This window comes from Xenopus tropicalis, chromosome 9 (genome assembly GCF_000004195.4).
Source record: "Xenopus tropicalis strain Nigerian chromosome 9, UCB_Xtro_10.0, whole genome shotgun sequence".
NCBI classification, from domain to species: Eukaryota; Metazoa; Chordata; class Amphibia; order Anura; family Pipidae; genus Xenopus; species Xenopus tropicalis.
This window is the reverse complement of record NC_030685.2, coordinates 42,248,535-42,262,003: the sequence shown is the minus strand read 5'-3', so window position 1 is coordinate 42,262,003 and position 13,469 is coordinate 42,248,535. Positions and strand designations below refer to the sequence as shown.

The 13,469-nt window shown below is 44.5% G+C and overlaps 1 protein-coding gene across 1 annotated transcript in view; it reads right to left on the bottom strand.

The window, feature by feature from the left end:
• card11 (caspase recruitment domain family member 11) overlaps positions 1 to 13,469 on the bottom strand; it is a 719,724-nt gene that overhangs the window by 614,273 nt on the left and 91,982 nt on the right. The gene's annotated exons all lie outside the window — the stretch shown is intronic.

The window sequence follows — 13,469 nt, the reverse complement described above, 5'->3', positions numbered from 1 at the left end:
ACTAGAGTTTGGGTTATCTACAAATCCATAGCTGAATATACCATACTTTTTTTGTAGTGATCAAACACTGCGAAATGGCATCCAGATCCAGGTTCCAGAGAATGAAACAAAGCTTCACTCCTGTAATTTCCATTAAAGGAGACATATTGGGGGGGGGGCGTGGCCATGACCTCGAGCAGGATAGTCGCATAGAGAGGAGCTCCGCTTCGGCAACCCCGACTACCTACCTGTAAACCTGCAGCTTTGTATTAAGTGCCCTCTACAGCGAACCAGCTACCTCCGAGATGTCCCCTAAACCTCTCAAGAAAAGGCCCAAATAGAACTCCAAACTTTTTTGACAAAAACCTGAAGATGCGGTCAAAGCCTTGCAAGAGTGTAATTGTTCAATTGAGGATATGGACACCACCGCTCCTAAACCTTCCAAAAAAGGTCCCTTGACTGGTCTACTGTCTCACCCAGGAAGGATAAACTAGCCTTACGCTCTGCACCTACTTGATAAAGCACAATTACTATTAGCAGGTCTTCTCTTTGCACCAGTTGGAATATAATTCCTCCACATAATTGCACTGTAACAATGTTTCCTTATCGACTGTTATTTCAAAGTTATTATCTGTATTTCCTAAGGGGAACTAAATATCACTGTTTATATTGTTTATAGAGAAAAGTTACCCGAATCACGGGCAGGTTAACTGACCTCTACATTTTGGGGGTTCCCGAAAAAGGGATAGTCCTTTGTTAACATACATTATTTTTCTTCTTTTGTTTTCTAATTTAAATTCAAGTGCGTATGTTCTTTTTATTTTATATCTGTAATTCAGGTTTCACTCCCCAAGAGCTGGCAGAAGAGTGCTGCCAGTAGGTTCAGTTGGGCGGATCGCCAATTAACTGACCTTAGAGACCGGACAAGCCCTTAGTGCTGTCTAGAGGTCCCCCACTTCCTTACTCCCTTACTTCTCTCTCTCTCTACCCACTTTTCTATTTCTCTCCCCTCTTATATTTTTTTTTTCTCTTTCCCCTTTTCCCCTTACCCTTTACAAATACTGATACTTTCCAATCAGAGCGAAACCTATATACCATGCAACTACATATTGCCTCACTTAACGTCAAAGGACTTAATAGTCCACAAAAAAGGAAACTACTACTAAATTGGGCTCAAGACTCCAAAATAGACATATTATATATACAGGAAACTCATTTGACTGGTAAGGATCACCCAAAATTGGTTTCAAAAAATTTCAATGAGACCATTTACGCTAACGCTCCCATTAAAAAAAATGGTGTGGCCAGTCTATTCAGAAACTACCTTCCTTTTAAAATTACTAAGGTAAATAAAAAAAGGTAGATTCCTAATTGTTAACTTAGAAGTGTTATCCCAACCATTTTTATTAATGAATCTTTACGCTCCAAATTTCCCCCAAATGACTCTATACAGTAAATAAACTTTTTAGTAAAGTGAAACATGAAACCGGAGTTAAACTCCTAATCACCAGGGACTTTAACCTGTCTCCTGACCCACTTATAGACAAAGCCCCCACCCCAAAATGGAACACCCTAAGAACTGCCACTCGCCTTTCAAAGGCCTTTTTTAAAACTATAAAACAAATGGAACTATATGATGTATGGAGAGCAGGTCAACATTCTGAGCGTGATTATACCTTTTCTTCACATGTACATTCCTCATATTCAAGGATTGATTTAATTCTAGCCGACAAGATCTCTTTATTGCAAATGGTCAAATCATATATAGGGGTTGCCACCTGGTCGGACCATGCCCCAGTTGTATGTTTCATTGATTTCCACCAAATTCCCAGCCCATCGTTCAATTGGAAATTAAACAATACCTTATTACAGAACAAAAAACATGCAGAAAAAATAACAAAACTAACTGAGGGATATTTTAACCTGAATTCCTCCCCAGACACCCCTAATGATTTACTTTGGTGTTCATATAAGGCCTTTATTAGAGGCTATCTAATAGCCATAGCTGCTAAAGAAAAGAAAAAAAGAAACACTAAATCAGCAGAGTTACTTGCTAAACTAGCTGAAGTTACAAGGCAACACAAGCTTCATCCAACTGTCGAGCTGGCCCAAAAGGTGGCAGCCCTTAATAAAGAAATTAATGTTTTAAACATGGAAAAAGTTACTTACCAAATATTGCTGACAAAACAAAGATACTACATAGAAGACAATGAAAATGGCAGATTGCTGGCCGGTAAACTGAAGGACGATAGGGCAGATAATAGAATTCTATGTATTAAATCAACAGATGGAAGCAATATTTCTAACCCAGAACAAATAGCACAGGAATTTTCTAAATACTACAGTAAACTATATAACTTAAAAGATGACCCTCTTACCCCGCAGCCGAAGTTAAATTCCATTACAAGCTTCCTTTCCAAATTAACTTTGCCAACATTATCAGATGACCAATCTGAACTCCTAAATGCTCCCATAACACAAGAAGAAGTGACCACCACAATAAAAGCACTCAAAAACAATAAAGCACCTGGCCAGGAGTGTGAACTCTGGACTGGCGGTTCTAGATGAGGCTGATCTCTCTAACAGCCGGGAGACCAGTTTCTCTAGTAGTGGTGGGGAGGAGAGCAGAGCTAGGCCTAAACAGATGGTGGTTATAGGGGATTCAATCATTGGGAAAGTGGACAGGGTAATCTGTCAAGCGGATCGCTTCAACCGGACAGTTTGCTGTCTTCCTGGTGCCAGGGTTCGGCATGTGGTTGATCGGGTTGACACATTATTGGGAGGGGCTGGGCATGACCCGGCTGTCTTGGTACATATCGGTACTAACGACAAAATGAACGGTAGGTGGGGGACCTTAAAGAGTGAGTTCAGGGATCTAGGCTCTAAGATTAAGCAAAGGTCCTCCAATGTAATTTTTTCGGAAATTTTGCCGGTGCCACGTGCAAGTTTAAGGAGACAGCGGGAGCTTAGGGAGCTAAATGCGTGGCTAAAGTCTTGGGGGCTGATTTACTAACCCACGAATCCGAAAAATTCTGATTGGAAAACGAACATTTTGCGACTTTTTCGTATTTTTTGCGATTTTTTCGTCACCGTTACGACTTTTCGTAGCCTTAAGACTTGCGCGAATTGTCGCGACTTTTTCGTAGCCGTTACGATTTGCTCGTATCTTGTCGCAACTTTTTTGTATTGAACGCTCGTAAACTGCGGGCAAAACTTTCAGACTTAGCATGATTTTGGAAGCCTCCCATAGGACTAAATAGCAATCTGCAGCTCCAACCTGGCCCAAGAAAAGTCACGATACGGAAGCTTGAATGAATCCAAAACTTTTGACTCGGCACGAAGGCTACGAAAAAGTCGCGACAATTTGCGCAAGTCGTAACGCTACGAAAAAGTCGCGACATTTTGCAAAACAGTCGTAGCGGCTACGAAAAAGTCGTGACAATTTACGAAAAAATCGCAAAATACCGATCATTACGAAAAAAACGCATTCGGACGCCTTCGGACCATTTGTGGATTAGTAAATCAGCCCCTTGGTGTAGGAAGGAAGGGTTTGGGTTCCTAGAGCACTGGGCTGACTTTTCCTTGGGGTACAATCTATACAGCCGTGACGGATTGCACCTCAATGGAAGGGGGTCTGCTGTGCTAGGGGAGAGAATGGTTAAGAGGTTGGAGGAGTGTTTAAACTAGACAAGGGGGGGTGGGTGAGCTAGAGTTCTATAGGAAAATTAGTGTAGACGGGGCAGTGGGACTAGCAAAGGGTTGTGGGGGAGGAGTGAGGGGGGCATATAGTTTATCAGATAAGGAGCTTCCGTTACAAGGAAAACAGTCTCATATTTGCCTTAGCTCTAACTCTCCGTTAGCTAATGTAAACATCAGAGGGAGAAGTAGTAATCTCCGCTGCATGCTGGCTAATGCGCGTAGCTTGTTGGGTAAATTAGGGGAGCTGCAAGCTATTACATGTATTGAAAATTATGATTTAATAGGTATCACTGAGACCTGGTGGGATGATAAATGCGACTGGGCTGTGAATTTAAATGGTTATATACTTTTTAGGAGGGACAGAAAGATTAAAAAGGGTGGAGGGGTTTGTCTTTATGTAAAGTCAGATTTAAAGCCATGTAATAAAGATGAAAACGTTGAATCTCTTTGGGTAGAAATTTCAGTAGGGCTGAAGGTCACAAAGAAAATGATCATTGGTGTATGCTATAAACCACCCCGTATAGATGAGGGGGATGAGGCCCAGCTATTGTTGCAAATGGAGGAGGTTTCACAACTGGGTCAAGTTGTTATTATGGGGGACTTTAATTATCCGGACATTGACTGGAGTAATGGGATGGCTAAGTCAGAAAAAGCTAGTAGGTTTGTAAATATGCTAAATGACAACTTTTTATTTCAGGCGGTTCAAGAACCTACTAGGAATGACTCTATTTTGGACCTGGTGATATCTAATAATAATGAACTCATCTCTAATATTTGTGTGGGTGAGCATTTGGGGAACAGTGATCACAACATGGTCTCCTTTGAGATAATGCTGCAGAGACAGTTCTATAAGGGAGTAACTAAAACGCTCAATTTTAGACGTGCAGACTTTGCCAGTATAAGGGCATTTCTGCAATGTGTCAACTGGGAAAGGCTTTTCATGGGGTTAGACACAGAAGGAAAATGGAACATCTTTAAAACATTGCTTTGCAGGTATACACAACAGTATATTCCCCTTGTAAGCAAGGAGAGGCATCGCAAAGCAAAACCTTTATGGCTGAATAAAAGTGTTAGTGTCGAGGTTGGTAAGAAAAAACGTGCTTTTAAAGCATTCAAGTTAGCTGGGACAGCAGAAACTTTCATCAGGTACAAGGAAGCAAATAAAGCATGCAAAAAAGCTATCAGGCAAGGTAAAATAGAAATGGAAAGGGATATTGCAGCTAGGAGTAAAAAAAATCCAAAATTATTTTTTAATTATGTGAATAGTAAAAAAAATGAAGCAAGAAGGGGTGGGAACCTTATTATCAAGGGGGGGTAAGTTGGTTGATGAGAACGGGGAAAAAGCTGAAATTCTGAACTCTTATTTTTCATCTGTCTATACATCTGAGGAGCCAGATAATGAAGGCTTCCCTTTTAATATGCCCAGTTCTAGTAATTTAGCTACTGAAGTATGGGTCACTCGGGAGGAAATTCAAAAGAGACTTGAACATGTAAAGGTAAACAAAGGTCCAGGACCGGATGGGATTCATGCCAGGGTATTAAATGAGCTCAGCGCTGTGATTGCCAAGCCTCTTCACTTAATTTTTCAGGATTCGTTGAGGTCTGGCATGGTGCCGAGAGACTGGCGGATTGCTAATGTGGTGCCGTTATTTAAAAAGGGATCCCGTTCTCAGCCTGAAAACTATAGGCCTGTTAGTCTGACATCAGTAGTAGGAAAACTTTTGGAAGGGGTAATAAGGGATAGGGTACTTGAATACATTTCAGTTCACAATACTATTAGTTTGTGCCAGCATGGTTTTATGCGTAACAGATCTTGCCAGACTAATTTAGTCACCTTTTATGAGGAGGTGAGTAGGAACCTTGATGCTGGAATGGCAGTTGATGTCATCTACTTGGACTTTGCTAAAGCGTTTGATACAGTACCTCACAGAAGGTTAATGATCAAATTAAGGAATATTGGCCTAGAACATAATATTTGTAATTGGATAGAGAACTGGCTGAAGGATAGAGTACAAAGAGTGGTGGTAAATGGAACATTTTCTAATTGGACCAGTGTGGTTAGTGGAGTACCGCAGGGGTCAGTCCTTGGGCCTTTGCTTTTTAACTTGTTTATTAATGACCTGGAGGTGGGCATAGAGAGTACTGTTTCTATTTTTGCTGATGACAAAATTGTGCAAAACTATAAGTTCCATGCAGGATGCTGCCGCTTTGCAGAGTGATTTGACAAAATTGGAAAACTGGGCAGCAAACTGGAAAATGAGGTTCAATGTTGATAAGTGCAAAGTTATGCATTTTGGTAGAAATAATATAAACGGGAACTATCTACTGAATGGTAGTGCGTTGGGGGTTTCCTTAATGGAGAAGGATCTAGGGGTTTTTGTAGATAACAAGTTGTCTAATTCCAGGCAGTGTCATTCTGTGGCTACTAAAGCAAATAAAGTGCTGTTTTGTATAAAAAAACGGCATTGACTCAAGGAATGAGAACATAATTTTGCTCTTTATAGGTCCCTGGTAAGGCCTCACCTTGAGTATGCGGTGCAGTTTTGGGCTCCAGTCCTTAAGAAGGATATTAATGAGCTGGAGAGAGTGCAGAGACGTGCAACTAAACTGGTAAAGGGGATGGAAGATTTAAACTATGAGGTGAGACTGTCGAGGTTGAGGTTGTTTTCTCTGGAAAAGAGGCGCTTGCGAGGGGACATGATTACTCTGTACAAGTACATTAGAGGGGATTATAGGCAGTTGGGGGATGTTCTTTTTTCCCATAAAAACAATCAACGCACCAGAGGTCACCCCTATAGATTAGAGGAACGGAGCTTCCATTTGAAGCAGCGTAGGTGGTTTTTCACAGTGAGGTTGTGGAATGTCCTTCCTAGTGATGTGGTAATGGCAGATTCTGTTAATGCCTTTAAGAGGGGCCTGGATGAGTTCTTGATCAATCAGAATATCCAAGGCTATTGTGATACGAATATCTACAGTTAGTACTAGTGGTTGTATTTATAGTTTATGTATGTGAGTGTATAGATTAGTAGGTGTGGGTTGTGGGTGCTGGGTTTACTTGGATGGGTTGAACTTGTTACTATGTAACTATGTAACTTCTAAACAAGTGGTCTATTCCTTTCAGGACATTTTATATATACCTCCAACTCTCTAGTTTCTACAGAGCTAATCCTTAATGCATTCCTAAACATCTGTCGGTCATTCAACAAAAAATTACCTCTGCTACTTTAACAGGAGCGCGGATCTCTCAGTTCTATGCCAGCATTAATGATCAAACCGCTAAACTATCAGATTCATATCTGACTGCCCTGCATTTGCCCTGATCACAGCCACAACAAAATCAGCCAGACTATTAGAACCCAGCATTAAACTGATGTACCATTGGTATCTGGTCCCATCGAGACTAAATAAAATCTACCCACAAACATCAACCAATAAATTTTGGAGAGGATGTGGACAAGAAGGATCCCATATCCACATATGGTGGGACTGTCACAAATTTGTCCCCTTCTGGTTTTTGACTTTGACTTACTAAACAAAGTTTTGACTTACTAAACAAAGTGGTAGATACACCAATTCCTAAAACATCCCCTACTGCACTCCTAAATCTGGATCTGGATCTTTTAAAATTTTCTCAAAAACTACTGGTTGTGCACTTCTGGAAGTGGCAAGACTTTTATTTGCACAAAGATGGAAATCAGACGCTACTCCTGACATGTCAGAAATGGTAAACTTATTAGACCTAAGTGAAAAATTTGAATTCTTCGATGATAGAAACAAGAATTCTATGAACATGTACGGCAAAAAATGGTCCTTATGAAAAAACTATAAAGAAAAATTATGAGGAAATATAATAAGGTTAATTAAGATGTTTATGTAAGTTTTCACTGATACTGAATGTGTCTCTCCCCCTGTACATACCCTGTCCCTTTTTTTTTTTTCTCTCTCTCTCTCTCTGTAACAAAATGTGCCTTACCGGCACGGCGGGGACGCCCGCCGCGCCGCCGTCAGCGGGGACACCCCGGCCTGCTCCTGACTATTCTGGTATCCGTAATCTGACCCCGGCTAGTACTTTGACTCTGATTTTGCCTCATCCTGCTGTTTGATTATCCGGTTTTGACCCTTGCCTGTCTGACTATCCTTGATTACTGCCTGCCTCGACTACGAACTTGCTTAACCCTATTTGTACCGTGATCTTCGGCCTAACTGACTTTATCTACAGTCGTGCCCCTTTGCTTGCCAGAACTCCTCGCCTTGTTCCCCTCGTTAAATCAAGGTGGCATCCGAGTAGCTGAGGGCTCCTCCCGAAGCCAAATACTGGTGAAGCCGAGCCGAGACCAGGGAACTTGGCATCAGTTCTGGTTTAGGGTGCCGACCGTGACATTATCACGGGCTCAGAATGGAGGACCAAGATCACGTTAAGTCCGCTGTTGCTTCGTCCGCTCCATCTGTTACAGAAGCGCTTCTTACTACCCTACTACAGCGCTTGGAGGATCAGGAGCAAAAGCAAAATTGTCTCCTGCAGGGTTTCCACAGTCTAACCCGCCAGCTGGAGACTCCGCAAGTTCCTCAGCAGCCTATGCCTAGTCCTTCCCCTCCTGTAGGCTCTTTTTCTATGTGGGGAAACACATCTAGACCCCAAGAGCCCAAAATTGCCTTTCCTGAAAAATTTGCTGGGGATAGGACTAAGTTTTTTGTCTTCAAAGAGGCGTGTAAACTATATCTTAGCTTTTTTCCACTTTCATTTCCTACTGGTGAGGAAAAAGTAAGATTTGTCATGACCCTTCTTGTGGGGGATACCCAGGTTTGGGCCCTTAGACTGCCTCCCTCTGATCCTGCCCGTTTCTCCCTAGATTTGTTCTTTCATTCCATGGCAAATCTTTACAATGACCCGGATCGCACATCATCTGCCGATTCGGCGATTCGTAAACTGCGCCAAGGGAGACGGGATGCGGAGGTGTATTGCACTGAATTCCGCCGGTGGGCAGTAGAAACTGGGTGGAACAATGCGGCCCTGTGCAGTCAGTTCCGTATTGGGTTATCTGACTCTATTAAGGATAGCCTGGTAAATTACCCCTTCCGTCTAGTCTGGATGACATCATGTCCCTAGCCATCCAGATTGATAGGCGACTGAGGGAAAGAAGGAATGAAAGGGGTCATACTAATTTCGCTGGGGTTACTCCTGTGAAACCAGATTTTGGGTCCAATGTTAAGTCGTCTGTCTCCTCTGTGTCTCCTTCTCAGGAAGAGCCTATGCAACTTGGCTTATTCCATCTTTCTCCTGAGGAGAAGAGTCGCAGACGGACCCTTGGGCTATGTATATTGCCCATATTCATTTTCTCAAACACTGCGCTAAGAGGCCGGGAAACGCCCCAGCCTAAATGAAGAGGGGGAGCTTCATTTGGGTGCAGGCGTATCCTCTCCTCAATTTGCCTCTAAAGTTCTGTTACCAGTCAAACTGACCTGGCCTTCGGACTCTATAAACTTGTCCGCTTTTGTGGATTCTGGGGCTGAGGATAACTTTTTAGATGCCACATTCGCAGCCAGTCATGGCATTCCTGTGGTCCCTCTGGATATCCCCATGAGAATTTTAGCGGTGGACAAGAGGCCTCTAGGTTCTGGGGTGGTAAATAAGAAAACCATCTTCTTATCTTTATGCGCAAATGATTTTCATAGTGAAGAGATAACCCTTTTTCTCATTGAAGGTGCCTCTTCTCCTCTCTGATCTGGGACAGATCAATGGGACAGTCATACTGTCTGTGCGGAGGTAAGGTCTCGGCAGCTTTTTTAGAAAAAACATCAGCAAAAGCCGAATAGGCTGCAGGTAAACCCTCTAGTGAGGTGGTCGCTATAACAGGAGGAATACAAACACCCCTACAATTATCACCCCATTGAGTGACCTCCAATGTAACCCAGTTAATTAGGGGGCTGTGAGCCTGGAGCCAGGGCTGTTTTCCACCAGCAATAATATATTCCGTATCCACTACTGTATACGTTGCCCTTGCAGGCCTTGTTGCCCGGTGTCTGCAACCAAGTGCCACCTAGCTGTGTGAGCTTTTTCACAATCTGTCTAAATTACAATAATAATTCCGTGTCCAGCAACACAACCTGAGTGACGGTTTTCCACCAGCAATAATATATTCCGTATCCACTACTGTATACGTTGCCCTTGCAGGCCTTGTTGCCCGGTGTCTGCAACCAAGTGCCACCTAGCTGTGTGAGCTTTTTCACAATCTGTCTAAATTACAATAATAATTCCGTGTCCAGAAACACAACCTGAGTGACGGTTTTCCACCAGCAATAATATATTCCGTATCCACTACTGTATACGTTGCCCTTGCAGGCCTTGTTGCCCGGTGTCTGCAACCAAGTGCCACCTAGCTGTGTGAGCTTTTTCACAATCTGTCTAAATAACAATAATAATTCCGTGTCCAGAAACACAACCTGAGTGACGGTTTTCCACCAGCAATAATATATTCCGTATCCACTACTGTATACGTTGCCCTTGCAGGCCTTGTTGCCCGGTGTCTGCAACCAAGTGCCACCTAGCTGTGTGAGCTTTTTCACAATCTGTCTAAATTACAATAATAATTCCGTGTCCAGAAACACAACCTGAGTGACGGTTTTCCACCAGCAATAATATATTCCGTATCCACTACTGTATACGTTGCCCTTGCAGGCCTTGTTGCCCGGTGTCTGCAACCAAGTGCCACCTAGCTGTGTGAGCTTTTTCACAATCTGTCTAAATAACAATAATAATTCCGTGTCCAGAAACACAACCTGAGTGACGGTTTTCCACCAGCAATAATATATTCCGTATCCACTACTGTATACGTTGCCCTTGCAGGCCTTGTTGCCCGGTGTCTGCAACCAAGTGCCACCTAGCTGTGTGAGCTTTTTCACAATCTGTCTAAATTACAATAATAATTCCGTGTCCAGAAACACAACCTGAGTGACGGTTTTCCACCAGCAATAATATATTCCGTATCCACTACTGTATACGTTGCCCTTGCAGGCCTTGTTGCCCGGTGTCTGCAACCAAGTGCCACCTAGCTGTGTGAGCTTTTTCACAATCTGTCTAAATAACAATAATAATTCCGTGTCCAGAAACATCACCCAAGTTGTTGTTGTTTTGTAAAAATAAAAAAAATGCCAGGCAAAGGCAGGCCGCCACGCAGAGGCACTAGGGGCCGTGCTGCTATGATATCCTGTGGCCCTAGGAAATTGCCCAGTTTTCCGAAGGCACTTACCCTGAACTCCCAAAATGCTGAAGAGGTAGTTGACTGGCTTACACAGCACACCCCATCCTCTACTGTTTCTAACTTTGCCACAACATCCTCATCCTCCTCTGCTATGGGCACCCCACGTACCACTTCCTCCGCCACCGCCGCCCCTTCTTCACTGGAGTCAGAGGAGTTATTTACTCATGAGTTTGTTGAACTGAGTGATGCGCAACCATTATTGCCAGAAGAAGATGAAGGAAATGCAGACGTTACACCAGATATCATAATTCAGGCAGGCAACACAACAGAGATGGACATAAGGTGTGATGAGGTCCCCGCTGCTGCTGTCTTCTGTGAGCTGTCAGAAGAAATTGATGCATCTGAGGAGAATGATGATGAGGAGAGTGATATTTTGTGGGTGCCCACAAGAAGAGAGCAAGAGGAGGATAGTTCAGATGGAGAGACGGAGAGTCAGAGAGGCAGGAGGAGAATAAGACTTAGAAGAAGCAGGGACAGCTCCCAGGGAACAGTAGGGCAACAACATGAATCGGCACCTGTGGTCAGCCAGCCAACGCACCCGCCAACTTCTACTGTTACTGCTAGAAAGCCCACATCAAAAGGCTCAGCAGTGTGGCATTTTTTTAATGTGTGTGCCTCTGACAAAAGCGCTGTAATTTGCAATGAGTGCAGTCAGAAACTGAGTCTTGGGAAGCCCAACACCCACTTAGGTACAACTGCTATGCGAAGGCACATGAACGCCAAACACAAAGCACTATGGGAGCAACACCTCAAAGGCAGCAGCCAAACGCTAAGCCACCCTCCTTCTGCTCCAGCATCTTACTGCTCTACCTCTGCTGTCCTTGACCCGTCTCAACCACCCTCCACTCCGCCTTCCAGTTCCTGCTCATCTGCCCCCAGCCAAGTTTCTGTGAGGGCCAAGTTTGAGCGTAAGAAACCAATGCCTCCGAGTCATCCCCTTGCCCGGCGTCTGACAGCTGGATTGTCTGCACTCTTAGCCCGCCAGCTTTTACCATACCAGCTGGTGGACTCTGAGGCTTTCCACCAATTTGTAGCAATTGGGACACCGCAGTGGAAGGTACCCAGCCGCAATTTTTTTCACAGAAGGGAATACCACACCTGTACCAGCATGTGCAGAGCCAAATCACCGCATCTCTGTCATTTAGTGTTGGGGCAAAGGTTCATATGACTACTGACACATGGTCCTCCAAGCATGGTCAGGGCAGGTATGTCACCTACACTGCCCACTGGGTGAACCTGGTGATGGCTGGGAAGCAGGGAATGCGTGGTTCAACAACAGTGGAGTTGGTGTCACCGCCACGGGTTGCATGCGGGTCTGCCACCACCTCTACTCCTCCTTTGCTCTCTAACTCGTCTTCTAAGTCGTCTTCTAACTTGGCTTCTTCCTCGGCTTCTTCCTCCTCTGCTGCTGTGTCCTCCTCCACACCTGTGCACCCCCAGCTCCACATAGGCTATTCGACGTGCCAGGTACGCCGTTGTCATGCTGTCTTGGGCATGACGTGCCTGGAAAGTAGAAACCATACCGGATCTGTACTCCTGTCATCTCTGCACTCACAGGCCGATCGGTGGCTGACCCCACACCAACTGAAAATTGGAAAAGTGGTGTGTGACAACGGAAGCAATCTGTTGGCAGCACTGAGACTGGGCAATTTAACACATGTGCCCTGCATGGCACATGTTTTAAATTTGATAGTCCAACGGTTTGTCTCGAAGTACCCAGGATTGCAGGACATTCTCAGGCAGTCCAGGAAGGTGTCTGGCCATTTCAGACGTTCCTACACAGCCATGGCACGCCTTGCTGACATTCAGCGGCGGCACAACTTGCCAGTCAGGCGTTTAATTTGCGACAGCCAGACTCGCTGGAATTCCACGCTAATGATGTTTGAACGTCTGCTGCAACAACAAAGAGCCATCTATGAATACCTATTTGAACTGGGTGGTAGGACTGGATCTGCAGAGCTGGGGATTTTTTCCCCCGTTACTGGGTGCTTATGCGCGACGCCTGCAGGCTGATGCGCCCTTTTGACTAGGTCACAAATATGGTTAGTCGCACTGAAGGCACCATCAGCGACCTAATACCCTTTGCTTTTTTTCTTGAGCGTGCCGTGCGACGAGTGACAGATGACGCTGTAGACCAGCGTGACCAAGAGCCTGATTTCTGGGTGGAATCACCAGAACGTTCCCAGGCACCTGCTGCAACGCAGGGAGAGGTGTCAGAAGCGGAGTCAGAGGAGGAAGGTGGCTTTGTGGAGGCAGAAGACCAACAGGAGCAGGCTTCCCAGGGGGCTTGTGGTCACCTTTTGTGGAGCCCTGGTCTTGTACGTGGCTGGGGGGAGGAGACGGTGGTGGATGAGGACGTAGTCCTTGATAACGAGGAAGGGGAGATGGATACCTCTGCATCCAACCTTGTGAGAATGGGGTCTTTCATGCTGTCATGCCTGTTAAAGGACCCCCGTATCAAGAGGCTTAAGGAGAAGGACCTGTACTGGGTGGCAACGCTACTAGACCCTCGTTACAAGCATAAAGTGGCAG